The following is a 16,005-nucleotide window of genomic DNA, read 5'->3' on the forward strand; positions in this document are numbered from 1 at the left end:
ATGTGTATTGTTGTTCAAGTACAGTTATCTCCATTTCCCCCTCACCACTTATAAAGACATTTTAAAATGTATTTTAAAACCACTGTATCTCCATGTTGGGTGTGTACTCTAATATATTAAATCTGTTAGAGGTGAAGTAATTGCAAACATCAGGCCAAAGAGGGACCAAATTTCTTTTGAACTTTGTAAAGAGGAGTCCTTTTTCAGGATTCTAAGACTATAAGACATGCACTGTTCATTGCTGCATTTATGAAATTGTGATTTATAACATACACATGGCCTCTTCTAACTCTTACACTATCCCTGTACTTCACATAGTCTATAAATTCAGATCCATGTAATTAGAACCTCTGTCTACTTTAGCAAGTACATCCACCTCATGCTTTTCCTGTGTACTCTCCTTAGTCTTTGAAGCTTTTTTTTTTTTTTGCCATTTTCTGCAAGACCACTTTTATAAAATACCCCTGCATATTTGTAACAACTATTTTTCTATTTATTGCTCTCTTTCCTCTTCTCTGGTTAGAAATAAATTTTCTTTCAGAAGCAGTCCAAATATAAACTTCAGTGTGAAATATCCTTAAAAGCCACACTGTTGGTTAAAATGTCCTCTCTGATATTATAGAATTAGATGGCTGTGTATGACCAGCAACTTGAGAGGGCATGAATATCCTCTCAAGATAGATAAAGTGGAATATCTTTAATCAATGGTACTTAATTAATAAATTCATGAATTTTTGTGAATGTATAAAGAAATTTATAAAAAACAAATAAATGTCAGCTTTTTGCTCCTATGTGATATTTACTATTTAAAAAAATTATCTGCGATGATGGATAATAGTAGATTAATAATATTTATGATTATGAAGGGACCATTTATTGCTTATTTTTCTAATGTCAAGAAATCTCTTTGAACATGTTCCTATTCCTCTAAAATCATAACATTGATTTTTAAAAATCTCTTGAATCTTTGTCCCTGGGGAAAAATGGAAGACTTACAAAATTCAATTACTTCTTATTAATAGATATTTGTGCCATATTCTTCAAATTGCCTGCCTAATACACATTTCCCCTAATACATATCAAACTTTGTTTGATGTGGAAAGGGGTCCAGGTAGATACTGAATTTCCATCTCTTTTTGCTGTTGACGATGGCCATACTTCTGGCTCCAAAGGCAAAGCAATGAGGGTTTCTGAATAAGTTTTTGCTTTCAAGTCATAGGTGCTGTACATTTTTTGCTATTTTTTCTACTGGAATGTGGTCATGAGTTACAGGTGAAGGAATATTATTGAGATCCTAATGCTCAAAGCTGCATGTAAGAGAGGGATGGCCAGATGATTCTGCCCAATGACAACCTTGAGTAGCTACACTAATCTTTTTCCTACCTTGAACAATTTTAAACAGTTTTATTGATGTATAATTACATAACTCACACATAAATCACCCATTTAATTATATAATTCAGTGGGTTTTAGTAGTCACATATATGTGTAAACAGTGCCACCATTACCAATTTCACATTTCATGACTTCGAAAGAAACCCTCTACCCTTTTGATATTATTTCCCATATCCTTCAACCCTAAGCAACAACTATAGACTTCTCTAATCTGGACTTTCATATGAACAGACTAATATGGTATGTAATGTTTTGAAATGACTTCCCTCACCTGGCTAAATGTGTTCAATGTTGATCCATGTATATTATGTATCAGTACTTTATTCTTTTTTTAAAGCTAAATAACATCTAATTGCAAAGTATACTACATTTGGGTTTATCTATCGCTTGTGGATGGGCATTTGGGTTGTTTCTACCTTTTGGCTTTTATGAATAATGCTGCTATAAACATTGGTGTACATTATTTTTGTGAAAATATATGTTTTTATTTCCTTTAGTATATATAATACCTAGGAGTGGAACTGTGGAATGCATAGTAATGTTATGGCTAAATTACTGAGGAACTGCCAATTATGTTCTGGAATTATTAGCTAAAGTCCTAAGTAGAAAGTTTCATAAATTTATAAAATTTTGAGATAATGACTTGCTCTATGTTTTCTTCAATTTATATTTAGGAAATTCTACCAAATTTTTGCTCATTGTAGCCTGTATAATAAGGTGATACAGATTTGCAACATTAGCCAACATGAATGAGGTAATTCATGATATTACTTTGTTACACCTCATTCAAAAAATCTGGAGAAAAAGATGGCAGAGGAGTGAAAGGGAGTCACGCTGACCTCCTCCCAAAACTGGAACTGGAATTGCAACTAAATAATGGAGTAATCACCTGGAAAGCAGTGGAGCGATAGTGGGAGAGGAGCCTTGGTGCCGCAGACAGTGGATTCGACTCGCACACATCCCAACCGGTGAGAATTGCGGTGGAGGCTCGAGAGGGTGGGCTGGGTGCGCACGGGCACTGGCACCAGAGGGACATTGAAACGGCCAGTTAGCGTCCCCCCGAGAAGAACGGGGTCTGAATCATAAACAGGGACCCCTAAACTACAGCAGCTAAAGCCGAGAAAATACAGACAAAACGCAACCCCAAAAAGCTTAGGGGCGCTCTCTGCCAGAGACAGGTGGCTGGGGATGCAAAAAGACATTTAAAGGGCAAACGCAAAAGTTGCAGCGGCAGCCACCCTCCTTGATCGCTGGGTACAGGCGGCAGCAGGGTGGGCTGGTGCCTGGGAAAAGACTGGTGAGGAAAACTTTGTGAAGAGAACTGACACTGCGGCCGGTGGAGCCCGGGTGATAACGCACCTCCCACTCTGCAGCTACCATCTCGCTCAGGCATAAGGGAATCAATTAACCTGCCTTTTGTGCGCTCCGCACACAGCTTGTGCACGTGTGAGCTACGGGGCTGAGTGCAGACTGGCTGGGAGAGCCTTGAGGAGAGACTGGAGACGGAGGCATTGGGGAAAGAACGGGAGGAGGAACCGGGGAGTCCCGACTCCCTCCACGTTCGGTAGTCTCCATTGTGGGCTGGAAAGGCGCGACCCCAAAGAGGCAGAAGCGGGGCGCGCATGAACCAGACTGCCTGCGATTGAAACGCAGTCCGCACAGGGGTTGGATCCCTGGCCGAAGGGGTCACAGAACTGCCCAGAGGCTCCTGAGGGGAGACTAAAAAACGGAGGCATTGGGGAAAGAACAGGAGGAGGAACCGGGGAGTCCTGACTCCTTCTCCTTGCCGAAGTCTCCATTGTGGGAAGAGGCCACACCCCCAAAGAGCCAAAAGCCGAAAAGCAAACATAGACACCCCCAAAACACCCAGAGCAGGCGCGCACACTTGCGCCCAGTGACTGGCGAGGGTTGGCGAGCGTGTGTGTGACCCACGCGGGCTGGCGAACGTTTGCACCTGCCGGCAAGGCCTCACACAGACTGGCACCCATACGGCCTGCGAGGGAGTGCACAGAGGGGCAAGGGCAGGCATAAATTGACCTACCCGCCGCGATTGCGGAGCGGCCCACAAAATAAGTAGAGCTGCCCAGAGTCCCTGGAGGAGAGACCAGAAACAGGATTAACCGGAGAGTCCTAGAGCTGATTTCCTCCCATTTCCGTAGTCCCCATTTGGCGAGGGCAAGCAACGCACCCAAAGAGCCAAAAGTGGGGAAAACACACAATAGAAGACCCTAAACTGACCAGTGCCGCGAAGCTCACATGCTAGGGAGGCCAGATGAGCACGGGAGGTCGCGAATGAGCCCCCTGGTCTGGGGCAAACACATGCGAGCCCAGGCAGGTGGGGGACCCTGCCCCGCTGGGAACGCGCTCAAGGAGCTCTCGTGAGAGCACAGAGAGATCCCAAAAAATAGCCCAGCCCTGACCGAAGGGGTCACAGAGCTGCTCCAAGCAGGAGTCAGACACAGGCATTAGACTCCTGAAAGGCTCAAACAAACAACCCAAGGCCCTATAGGGTCAACAACTGACATCATCAGAGGCAAGCCCAGAAAGAAAAGTAAAGGACAAAAATACTTAACAGACTCTCACAAAAATGGGAAGAAAAAGAAGTTCCCCCCAAATGAGTGGAAAAGGGGACTCCCCACAGAGAGAGCTCAATGAAATAGAGGCAAGGGAACTATCAGATATGGAATTTAAAACAATGGTTCAAAGGAAGCTCAATGAGCTCAGCCAGCTCAAAGAGAACTATGAGAAACTGCAGAGAAACTATCAGGATCTTACAACAAACTATGTCAACCTGGAAAAGGACATAGAAACTATCAAGAAGACACAAGAGGATATGAAGAATACCATTTCTGAATTGAAGAACACAGTAGAAGGAATCCAAAGCAGGCTGGATGAAGCTGAGGATCGAATCAGTGAGATGGAGGACAAGGTAGAAAAAAGCTCCCAGAAAGAACAAGAAATGGAAAAACGGCTCAAAAAGAATGAAGAAGCATTTAGGGAAATGCAGGACAACCTGAAACGCAATAATATCCGTATAATAGGGATACCAGAAGGAGAAGAAGAGGAGCAAGGAATAGAGAACCTCCTCGAAAAAGTAATGATGGAAAATTTCCCTAATTTGAGGAGAGAAAGGCTCTCATGGATCCAGGAGGCACAGAGGACCCCACTCAAGAAGGACCCAAGGAGGTCGACTCCAAGACACATCATCATTAAAATGGCAAATGTCAAAGACAAAGAGAGAATCCTCAAGGCAGCAAGGGAGAAGGAGAAAGTAACATACAAGGGGGCCCCGATACGCCTAGCAGCTGACTTCTCAACAGAAACACTACAAGCCAGAAGGGAATGGCAACAAATATTCCAAGCCATGAAAAGCAAGGGACTGCAGCCAAGGCTGCTCTATCCAGCTAGGCTCTCCATTAAAATAGAAGGAGAAATACGGAGTTTCCCAGACAAAAGAAAGCTAAAAGAATACATCTCTACCAAACCAGCACTCCAAGATATGCTAAGGGGACTGGTTTAAGCAGATGAAGGAAAAGAATGAGACAGAGAGGAACACAAGTACAAAGAGAAAAGATGAGTAAGTTTCTATCAGTAATATCTCTCAATGTGAATGGACTAAATGCCCCAATCAAAAGACACAGGGTAGCTGAATGGATAAGAAAACATGACCCACACATATGCTGCCTACAAGAGACCCACCTCAGAGCAAAAGACCTACACAGATTGAAAGTAAAGGGATGGAAAATAATATTCCAAGCAAATGGACATGAGAAAAAGGCTGGCGTTGCCATACTTGTATCAGACAAAGTAGATTTCAAAGCAAAGGCCATAAAGAGAGACCCAGAGGGGCACTTTATCATACTTAAAGGAAGAATCTATCAAGAAGACATCAACATTGTAAACTTATATGCTCCCAATATAGGAGCCCCCAAGTTTATAAGGAAATTGTTGGATGACTTCAAAAAAGATATAGACAGCAACACACTGATAGTAGGGGATTTCAACACCCCACTGTCCAAAATGGACAGATCTTCCAAACAAAACATTAATAAACATATCGTGGTGCTGAATGACACACTGAATCAAAGAGACTTAACTGACATATATAGAACCTTACATCCCAAAGAAGAAAAATACACATTCTTTTCAAATGCTCATGGCAGTTTTTCAAAGATAGACCACATGATAGGACACAAAGCAAGCCTCAGTAAATTCAGGAAAATTGAAATAATACCAAACTTTTTCTCAGAACACAAGGCCTTGAAACTCGAAATCAAACTCAAAGAGAAACTTCAAAAACTTGGAAACTCATGGAGACTGAACAGTACACTATTAAACAATGAATGGGTCAATAATGAGATAAGAGAAGAAATCAAAAAATTTCTGGAAACAAATGAAAATGAACAGACAACAGTCCAAAACCTATGGGACACAGCAAAGACAGTCCTGAGAGGGAAGTTCATAGCAATACAGGCTTACCTTAAAATGATAGAAACATGTCAAATAAAAGACCTAACACTACAACTTCAAGCACTGGAGAAACAACAATAAATAAACCCCAGAAGTAGTAGAAGGAAGGAAATAGTCAAGATTAGAGCAGAACTGAATGACATAGAGACAAAAAGAACAATTCAAAGGATCAACCAATCCAGAGGCTGGTTCTTTGAAAAGATAAATAAAATCGACAAGCCTTTAAGCAGACTCATCAAGACAAAAAGGGAGAGGACCCAAATTAATAATATCAGAAACGAAAGAGGAGAAATAACAACTGATACCACAGAAATACAAAGGATTGTCAGAAACTACTATGAACAATTATATGCCAAGAAATTTGAAAATCTGGATGAAATGGACAAATTTTTAGAAAAGTATAATCTTCCAACACTGAAGGAGGAAGAAACAGAAAGCTTGAACAGACCGATAACAGCTGGGGAAATTGAAGCAGTAATCAAGAAACTCCCAGCACACAAAAGCCCAGGGCCAGACGGTTTCCCAGGAGAATTTTACAAAACATTTAAGGAAGAGCTAACCCCTGTCCTTCTCAGACTATTCCAAAAAATCCAAGAGGAGGGAAGACTGCCAGACTCCTTCTATGAGGCCAGCATCACCCTGATCCCAAAACCAGATAAAGACCCTACAAAGAAAGAAAACTACAGGCCAATTTCGCTGATGAACATAAATGCTAAAATCCTCAACAAAATATTGGCAAACCGCATCCAGCAATACATTCAAAAGATTATCCATCACGATCAAGTGGGATTCATCCCAGGGATGCAGGGATGGTTCAATATACGCAAATCAGTAAACGTGATACACCACATAAATCAAAGAAAAGACAAAAACCACATGATCATCTCGATAGATGCAGAAAAAGCATTTGACAAGGTACAGCACCCATTTATGATCAAAACACTCAGCAAAATGGGAATCAATGGGGCATTCCTCAACGTCATAAAGGCCATATATGAAAAACCTACAGCCAATATCATACTCAAAGGGCAAAAACTGAAAGCTTTCCCACTAAGATCGGGAACACGACAAGGATGTCCGCTCTCACCGCTTCTTTTCAACATCATATTGGAAGTCCTAGCCACAGCGGTCAGACAAGAGAAAGAGATAAAAGGCATCCAAATAGGAAAGGAGGAAGTAAAACTATCATTGTTTGCAGATGACATGATAGTGTACATAGAGAACCCTGTAGACTCTACCAAAAAACTCCTCAACCTAATAAGTGAATTTGGCAAAACAGCAGGATACAAAGTCAACATTCAGAAATCAAAGGCGTTTTTGTACACCAGCAATGCAATAGAAGAAGAAGAAATCAGGAAAAATATACCATTTGATATAGCACGAAAAAAGATAAAGTACCTAGGGATAAATTTAACCAAAGACACAAAAGACCTGTATGCAGAAAACTATACAACATTGAAAAAAGAAATTAAGGAAGACACAAATAAATGGAAGCATATACCGTGCATATGGATTGGCAGAATTAATATCCTTAACATGTCCATACTACCAAAAGCAATTTATAGATTCAACGCAATCCCTATTAAGATACCAATGACGTATTTCACAGAAATAGAACAGACATTTCAAAAATTTATATGGAACCATAAACGACCTCGAATAGCCACAGCAATTTTGAGAAAGAAACACAAAGTAGGAGGGATCACAATACCGGACATCAAACTCTACTACAAAGCCACTATACTCAAAACAATCTGGTACTGGCACAAGAACAGACCCATAGACCAGTGGAACAGAATAGAAAGCCCAGAAATAAGCCCAGGTCTCTATGGACATCTAATATTCGACAAAGGGGGCAGAAGCATAAAATGGAGCAATAACAGCCTCTTCAACAAATGGTGTTGGGAGAGCTGGATGGCTACATGCAAACAATTGAAATTGGATCATCAGCTGACACCATACACAAAAATAAACTCAAGATGGATAAAAGACTTAAATATAAGTCGCAACACCATCAAAGTCCTAGAGGAGAACATTGGCAGGAAACTCTCAGATATCCCACGCAGCAATTTTTTCACTGATATGTCTCCTAAAGCAAGGAACATAAAGGAAAGAATAAACAAGTGGGACCTCATCAAAATAAGAAGCTTCTGCACGGCTAAAGAAAACATCAGCAAAATGAAAAGGGAGCCAACCCTATGGGAAAATATATTCCCTAATGATACATCAGATAGAGGTTTGATCTCCAAGATATACAAAGAACTCACTCGACTTTACTCCAAGAAGACAAACGATCCAATCAAAAAATGGGCAAAGGACCTGGGCAGATGCTTTTCTAAGGAGGAGATACAGAGGGCCCAGAGGCATTTGAAAGGATGCTCTGCATCACTAGCCATCAGAGAAATGCAGATCAAAACCACCATGAGGTACCACCTCACACCGGTCAGAATGGCCATCATAAACAGATCCACAAACAACAGGTGCTGGCGAGGCTGTGGAGAAAAGGGAACCCTAGTACACTGTTGGTGGGAATGCAGACTGGTGCAGCCACTATGGAAAGCAGTGTGGAATTTCCTCAGAAAGCTGAAAATGGAACTGCCTTTTGATCCAGCGATTCCCCTGCTGGGACTATACCCTGAGAACACCAAAACGCCAATACAAAAGAACCTATGCACCCCAATGTTCATAGCAGCACAATTGACCATAGCCAAGTGTTGGAAGCAACCTAAATGCCCATCAGTAGATGACTGGATCAAAAAATTATGGTACATATACACAATGGAATACTACGCAGCAGAAAGAAAAGAAGAAGTACTAAACTTTGCGACAGCATGGATGGAACTGGAGAGCATCATGCTAAGCGAAATAAGCCAGGGGGCGAAAGACAAATACCATATGATCTCACCTATAAGCGGAACCTAACCAACAATGCAAAGAAGCAAGGCAAATATGACCAGCAACACTGAAAGGAAAAGAAATCAACAGAGACAAGAGGGAAGGGGGGGGGGCAGGGAAAGGGAAGGGAAGGGGAAAGTCAAGGAACATATAGCAAGCACTCATGGACAAAACCAAAGGGGAAGAGCTGAGGGAGGGAAGGTGGGAGGGGGCAAGGGAAAGAGGTGGGGGGAAGGCAGAGACAAATGTATTTAAAAAGTAAATAAATTAATTAAAAAAAAATCTATTATATAGAATCTTAAAAATTTAGGAAGAAAAAAATCAGGCATTATAATTTATATTTCTAAAATATTTACTCCAGTTTCCTTAAAGAGCAATTTTTTTTCTGTATGAATGTGTTAATTATAAACTTGATTATTAAACAACTTAGCAGAAAAAAAGTTAGTTAAGAAAAATTGCATATACTTTTATTTACATCTTATTGGCTGATTAAATGAGACACCAAGAGGGGTAAGAAAACAAAAGCACAGTTTTCTGTGAGTAATGCTTGTCCAGTTAAGTCACATTGGCTTTGGTCCACTGAAGGGACTGTTTTAGACATGAACTCTATGTCTGTAATTTTATGGCTAGTCCTTAAGGTATAGAATATGTTCCACATTACTTCTTCTTATAGTGTGCCAAACTAATGAATTAAAAATAGTTAATGTTGGAACTAAAAAAAAAAAAAAGAGAGAGAGAGAGAGAGATCTTAGCCAAGTTAGGCAATGTGGATTGAGACATGGCCAGGCAGTAAGGAACAGAGACATCTATCATGTGCTTCTGTCCCCTTGTGTGTGGGATGCGTGGCAGCATGGGTAGAGGTCGTAATTTACAACAGATGCTGAAGTAGAAAATATTTATTTATTATAAAAATTTTATGTTTAAAGGAAACATTTTATTGGTTATAATGTTAACAATTTAAATATTGTGCTTAATTCATGAACAAAAAATTTTTAACAAAATGGATATAAATTCCAACTATATCCAGGAGGCTGCGCTGGGAAGCCTCACTCACAGCCCAGACTGAGGCCCACTAACACACCTGCCCGTGGCGAGCTCCTCATCCTGCTGCCTCCACATGCACTAGGGGGTACTGCCATTGACTGTCAGACAAGCAAATATATTTCTCATGAAACTTTAGAAATTGGTAATAAAGTATAATGAATTTGATAGAATTTGATCACTAAGGTAAGCAGATACTAAGCCAGAAATATGGGTCATCTAGTATATATTTCTAACTAGTCATATCTAAATGACAATGATTTCTTTTTTATTTTATTGATTATGCTATTACATTTGTTCCATTTTTTCTTCCCTTTATTCCCTTCTGCGCTGCTCCCCACTCCCACCATGATTTAATTCTTTATTGCACTTCAAGTTTAGCATCCAAAAGCACTCATTATCTCCTATGTACATTAATAAAATACATTTGTTATAATTTTATGTATAACATATATTTGATAAGGAAGAGCGATTATACTAGGTAAAAACTAGGTTCTTTCTCATTATTTCCACAAGTCCCAGCTCCCTTCAAGAGACAAACATTTTTTTGTTGTATCCTTCAAAAACGTTCCATGCAGACACCTGGCTCGATATGAGAGCAGGCTTGCTGGGACACAGATGCATCTTCCGTGGAAGACCCAGTGTGAAAGATGCAGGGGAGGGGACCTGCCCAGAGGTACCACTGCGGTGACGAGGGTGAGAATGTTAAGGGTAACTGAGACGGTGGTGATGATAAGTAAAAAATGGAAGCAGAAGTAAAAATTTCAGAAAAGGAAAAAATAATGGAAGATAAAAAAGAGTAGCAACAGAAGAAAAGGTAAAAATAAATTAAAAAGAGGTTAGAAGAAACTAAAGTGCTACCACCTGAACAATTAGAAGATAGACCGTGACTAAAAAAATGTTCAGGAAGAATCAGACCTCAAATTAGCAAACTATAAATCAATCAATCAATCAATTAATTTTAGAAAACCCTTTTGGTATTACTAATACAATCAATTTATGGAATAGATGTTAGGAACTTCAAGAGATGATGTTGCAGATTTGAAGTTGCTACAAGATAGTTATACAATATGAAAAATCATTCTATTGTTCCAGTTTTTTGGAAGTCTTAGTTCAAGATGTGTGTATTTTATAGGAAACTGATGACTTGAAAAGATTACCAATTCATTGACTGCAATTTGTAGTGAAAAACATAAGCCAGAAAAGATAAGAAACGCTGTGCAGGACAATGTGTATAAGGGTGGTGGTGAAGGCATAATATTATCAACAAGCCTGGGAAAATTAAAGGTCAAGCAATCCACCAATGCCATTTAAATTGGAATAAAACAAGAGTGTGAGTAGTATTTACTGTCACTGTCTGTATTTATCTGGAAAAGAAGAGCCAAAGGAAACTAGACATTGAACTTTATAAATTGGGAAGCAGGGGCCTTTTTGTTTTACCAGGAAACTGCAGCTTCATACCCCAGGGGGTTACAGCAATGCTCCGCCAAGGGGATTAACACTCCTCTCTCCCCAACTCTGGTGCTGGATTGTTGAGGGGTACAGGGAGAGTCATGTGACCAAAGAGGCCTGTGTCTAGCCTGGGGAGAGAAGGGACTGATTGGGAGATGGGTCCATCTAAAACTCATGGAAGCCTGGAAAGTTGATGGGTTCTTTCGAAAGGGCACCTGGTCCTTCCAAGCCCAAACTCTTGGTTATAATCCCCAGGGAACAAAGAAGCTCTTTCTCTTGCCCAGGTGACCTGCACTCAACCCTGTGTCTACGTGTCCTCTTTCCATAGCCTTGTGGCTCGAGCAGCCGCGTGACTTATGGCTGTGGGGACTGAACACACAGGGTCCAGAAGGGAAGGTGAATACCACCACACAGCAGTGGACTGCCACTGGAAATGCCCTTTAGCTAGCTGTATGCCAGACTGGAGTAGATGATATTATGGAGCAGAAACACTGGGCAGTGAACTTCATCCTGGCCCTACTGAAGACAAGACTGGACTCTTTGCATGGCGAGATGAACAGCGATAGGACATTGTGAAGTCCGGTGGGGAACACTCTTAATTGTACATCATCAAAAAACCATACAACAAAACCACATCCTCCCTTGCAGGTCTCAGGATATTCTTTTTTCTTTAGATACAGCAAGAGCCCCACTTTCACCAGTAACACTGTTTTTTGTTTGTTTGTTTGTTTGTTTTTGTTTTTTAACAAACATGTTCACAATCTTTGTTTCTGAAATAATAATAAAAACTGGCCTGGGTTAGGTCTGGTATCTTCCTTAGAGAACTGAAATTCTTCTGGGACCAGAAGCTTTGGTGTCTCTTTGACAAGTTTCACATGGCAGATAAAATCTCATGAATTAACTCTCTTTTATCTTTAGCAAAGCAAAGCCAAAAAGAAGAGGAAAAGTCTGGTTCCTGGAGGGGAATTAAAGTCCACTGTGAAAGATGAGCTGGCAGGTTGTCGTCGTGATGAAGGATATGTACACGACTATGAAGATTTCATGTGACATTTTATCGTCTCTGGTGTCCCCTTCCTGTTGCCCACAATCCCTTCAAGATGCAGCACGACTTTCGTCCTTTCAGTTCTGCCAAATGCTACAATCAGAAGTGCAGTGTTTTTGTGCTGTTTATTTGACCTCTTAACACTTAGGTACTAATGTGCAAATGAGGAACTTGGGTTTTAATGCCAAAGGGGTAAAATTGGAAACCTCAGTTGCTACTTAATTATAGTTTAAGAAAACAAACAATAATATTGTCATTGTTGCTATCGGATTCAAAAACCACAATCACTAAATAAGAAAGAAAGGCTGCAATATGACAAAAATTGTGTGATATTGACCATTCACTAATACAGCTTTAACTTTGAACTACTCATAACGTATCAAGAAAAGCAGTTTGCAGAGAGGATGAACTGTGCACCTAGTATTAAAATTGTGTCGTCTTAAAATTGAGAATAAGTTTACTAAGAGGTCACTGTTGATCTGAGACATACAAACTCTTTTCTTAAATATCGTTATATATATATATTGGGGTGCATACGCGTTTGCGACTAATGTTAAGCCATTACATTCAAGCGAGTCATGGCCTTGTACCTATGTACCTGATATATGTACTAGTATTTAAGAAAAGTGTTTGTTTGTATCTCTCAGATCAGTTGTGACCTCCGTGGGTTAAACATACATTACAAAGAGGACTGCTTATCTCAGAGTGAAGATATATAGCAGCTGAAAAGCATCAGTTTGATACTTAAAAATTAAATGGCCCAAACCCTCCAACTTTGAAGCTGAAGAAAGTAAACCTCTCTATGATTGCATTGTAAGTTGTGGAATCTCTTGAATGCAGACTGTCTAGTTTATCAGACTATTCTTCTGGTGGAGTGCTTCAGATGGGGGAGGGGAACCCTGTTTTATTTGCATGATTTAAGCATCTGAGACACAAATCTTTGTTCTCTCAGGCTGCAATGAAACAACTTCGAACAGGGTTTTGGCATTTCCCTTCCTTTATAAAACATCCTCGACAAGTTGTACCAGTTAACTGCAGTTTGGTAAGTTATGTTAACAATTATGACATCTGCAATGTTTTATAAAGAATCTAGTCTAATAAAGTTACTACCGTGAGGACTTAAATTTTGTGTTATCTCCCAAGAGGTATTTTTGGAGAGTATAGAGCACAGCCCTTGGGACTAGAGTTCTCTCTCTCTATTTTTTTTTTAACTGTTGTTCAAGTACAGTTATCTCCATTTCCCCCGTCACTACCCCCAACTCCACCCACCCCTGCACCCCACCGTCGATTCTAGCCACCTTTGGTTTTGTCCATGTGTCCTTTATACATGTTCCTTGATGAACCTTCCCCTTCGAGTTCTCTATATACTTAAAAAGCATAATAAATGCTTGACAAGTAGTTAATGGCTTTAAACAAAATGATTTGTCAGGCCCTGAATAATGTCACCCTAGAGCAACAGAGGTATCGAGCTGCCTTCCTTATTTATTTGGGGAAATTATTTGGTTGTTTAGATACGAAAGCCTAATTAAATATCTAGAGAAACTATTTGTTTGGAGTAATTGAGCTTATAATTCAGGTCATGACTGTAAGCATAGATTGAATGATCTTTATTTTATATTTTCTTTTAAACAATTTAACCAAATTTGTAGTCTTTTTCTGAAACTGTTACAGACATGAAGTAGGGACCAAACAAAATTGCTGTTAATTTCTCTTACAGTGAGAACATCAATCACAGTTCTGTATACTTAGTAGTAGAAGAGGACCATGCAAATCATTTGAGAAATTAACAGAAAACAGTGACTACACAGGACTAATTTTAGCAAATAGTGATTGTTTTAAGACAAACAAGGGCTGAGATTTCCCTAGCAATTAATAATGACATGCACTGAATTTAAAATCTGTTTTATTATAAAAATCAGCTTCTGACTAATGGAAATGTATCATTTGTTTCTTAACTGTGTAAATAATATTTAATTCACTTGAAACTGGAAAGAAAGTTCCATGAAAATACAAATATAAATTAATTTGCACACATAAAATCACATTAAAAAATCAAAAAATAATCTCATCATCCACATACTAAGATAATGATATCAGAAACAAATGCTACACACAAAATGTGTCCAATTATTGACTCAATAATCCAATATGTTCTGCATCATTAATTCTTTCCCTTTATGGTTTGGCAAATCTCAGGGAGTTCAAGGTGAAAAAAACTTAATGTTGATTAATAATGTTTGAAAGCAATTTAAAATTTGAATTTATGAGTTATATTTAAAAGTAAATTGCCAATGTAACTTATGTACTATATTTAATTGTAGAAGTTATATTTTCTAAATTTATTGGAAGGGGCTTTTGTTTTATCTTATGGTGCAGTAAGTTTAAAAGAGCACTGCCAATGATACCTCAGACAAGGGTTTGATCTCCAAAATATATAAAAAACAAATTGAAGACAATTGAAAACACTCCAAACAATTGAAGACAAATAATTCAATTAAAAAATGGACAAAGGACCCAAACAGACACTTCTCCAAGGAGGACATACAGAGGGCCCAGAGACATTTGAAAGGATGCTCAGCAACACTAGCCATCAGAGAGATGTAAATTAAAACCACAATCAGATACCACTTCACACTGGTCAGAATGGCCATCATAAACAAATCAGCAAACAACCAGTGCTGGCAAGATTGTGGAGAAAAGGGAACTTTAGTGCACTGTTGGTGGGAATGCAGATTGGTACAGCCTCTGTGGAAAACAGTTTGGAATCTCCTCACAAAGCTAAAAATGGAACAGCCTTTTGACCCAGAAATTCCGCTGCTGGGATTATACCCTAAGAATCCCAAAACACCAATTCAAAAAAACCTATGCACCCCAATGTTCATAGCACCACAATTTATAATAGCCAAGTGCTGGAAGCAACCTAAGTGCCCATCAATAAATGAGTGGATCAAAAAACTATGGGACATTTACACATGGAATACTACACAGCTGAAAGAAAGAAGGAGCTCCTATCCTTTGCTACAGCATGGATGGAACTGGAGAGCATTATGCTAAGTGAAATGAGCCAGGCAGTGAAAGACAAATATCATATGATCTCACCTATAAGTGGGACCTAATCAACAAAACAAACAAGCAAGAAAAATAGAACTAGAGACATCAAAATAAAAAACAAACTGACAGTGATCAAAGGGTAGGGGGGCAGTTAATGGGGGAAAGAAAGGGAAGGGTCATCAAGGAACATGTATACATTACCCATGGACAAAGCCAAAGGAGGTAAGATTGAGGGTGGGAGGTGGGGGAGGGTGGAGTAGGGGAGAATGGTGGTGTGTAAATGGAGACAACTATACTTGAACAACAATAAACGAAAAAAGAAAATACTGCTCCCATCCCACAATAACAAGTTGGATAGTTTACCAAATCATAAATTTTCTTGAATCCATCAAAGAGCTGAATCCACAGGACAATCAAATAGTTTCAAGTCTAGGGAAATACAGATGCCACCAAAGAGAGACAAACTGTGAGCCCTGGCTCTCCTGCAGGAAAACATGCTGAAAAAGGACGTGGAGTGGGAAAAATTCAGCTAAATGAACAAATTTCTAAATGTGAGTGTGAGCTAGTATAAGAGTATAGAACCCTTACAGCAACAGACACAGGAAAAGATTACACTTAATTTCAGACTTTGGTCAGAAAAAAAGATTTGGGTCAGGTTG

General features: G+C 39.6%; 1 pseudogene; it reads left to right on the plus strand.

Moving 5' to 3' along the window:
* Nucleotides 1-10,544: 10,544 nt before the first annotated feature.
* LOC129061920 (eukaryotic translation initiation factor 3 subunit J-like) lies at nt 10,545-12,300 on the plus strand (annotated as a pseudogene).
* The last annotated feature ends 3,705 nt before the right edge of the window (nt 12,301-16,005 follow it).

The sequence above is a fragment of the Pteronotus mesoamericanus genome, unplaced genomic scaffold (assembly GCF_021234165.1).
Source record: "Pteronotus mesoamericanus isolate MK-2021 breed Mesoamerican mustached bat unplaced genomic scaffold, CSHL_Meso_final scaffold_651, whole genome shotgun sequence".
Lineage (NCBI taxonomy): Eukaryota > Metazoa > Chordata > Mammalia > Chiroptera > Mormoopidae > Pteronotus > Pteronotus mesoamericanus.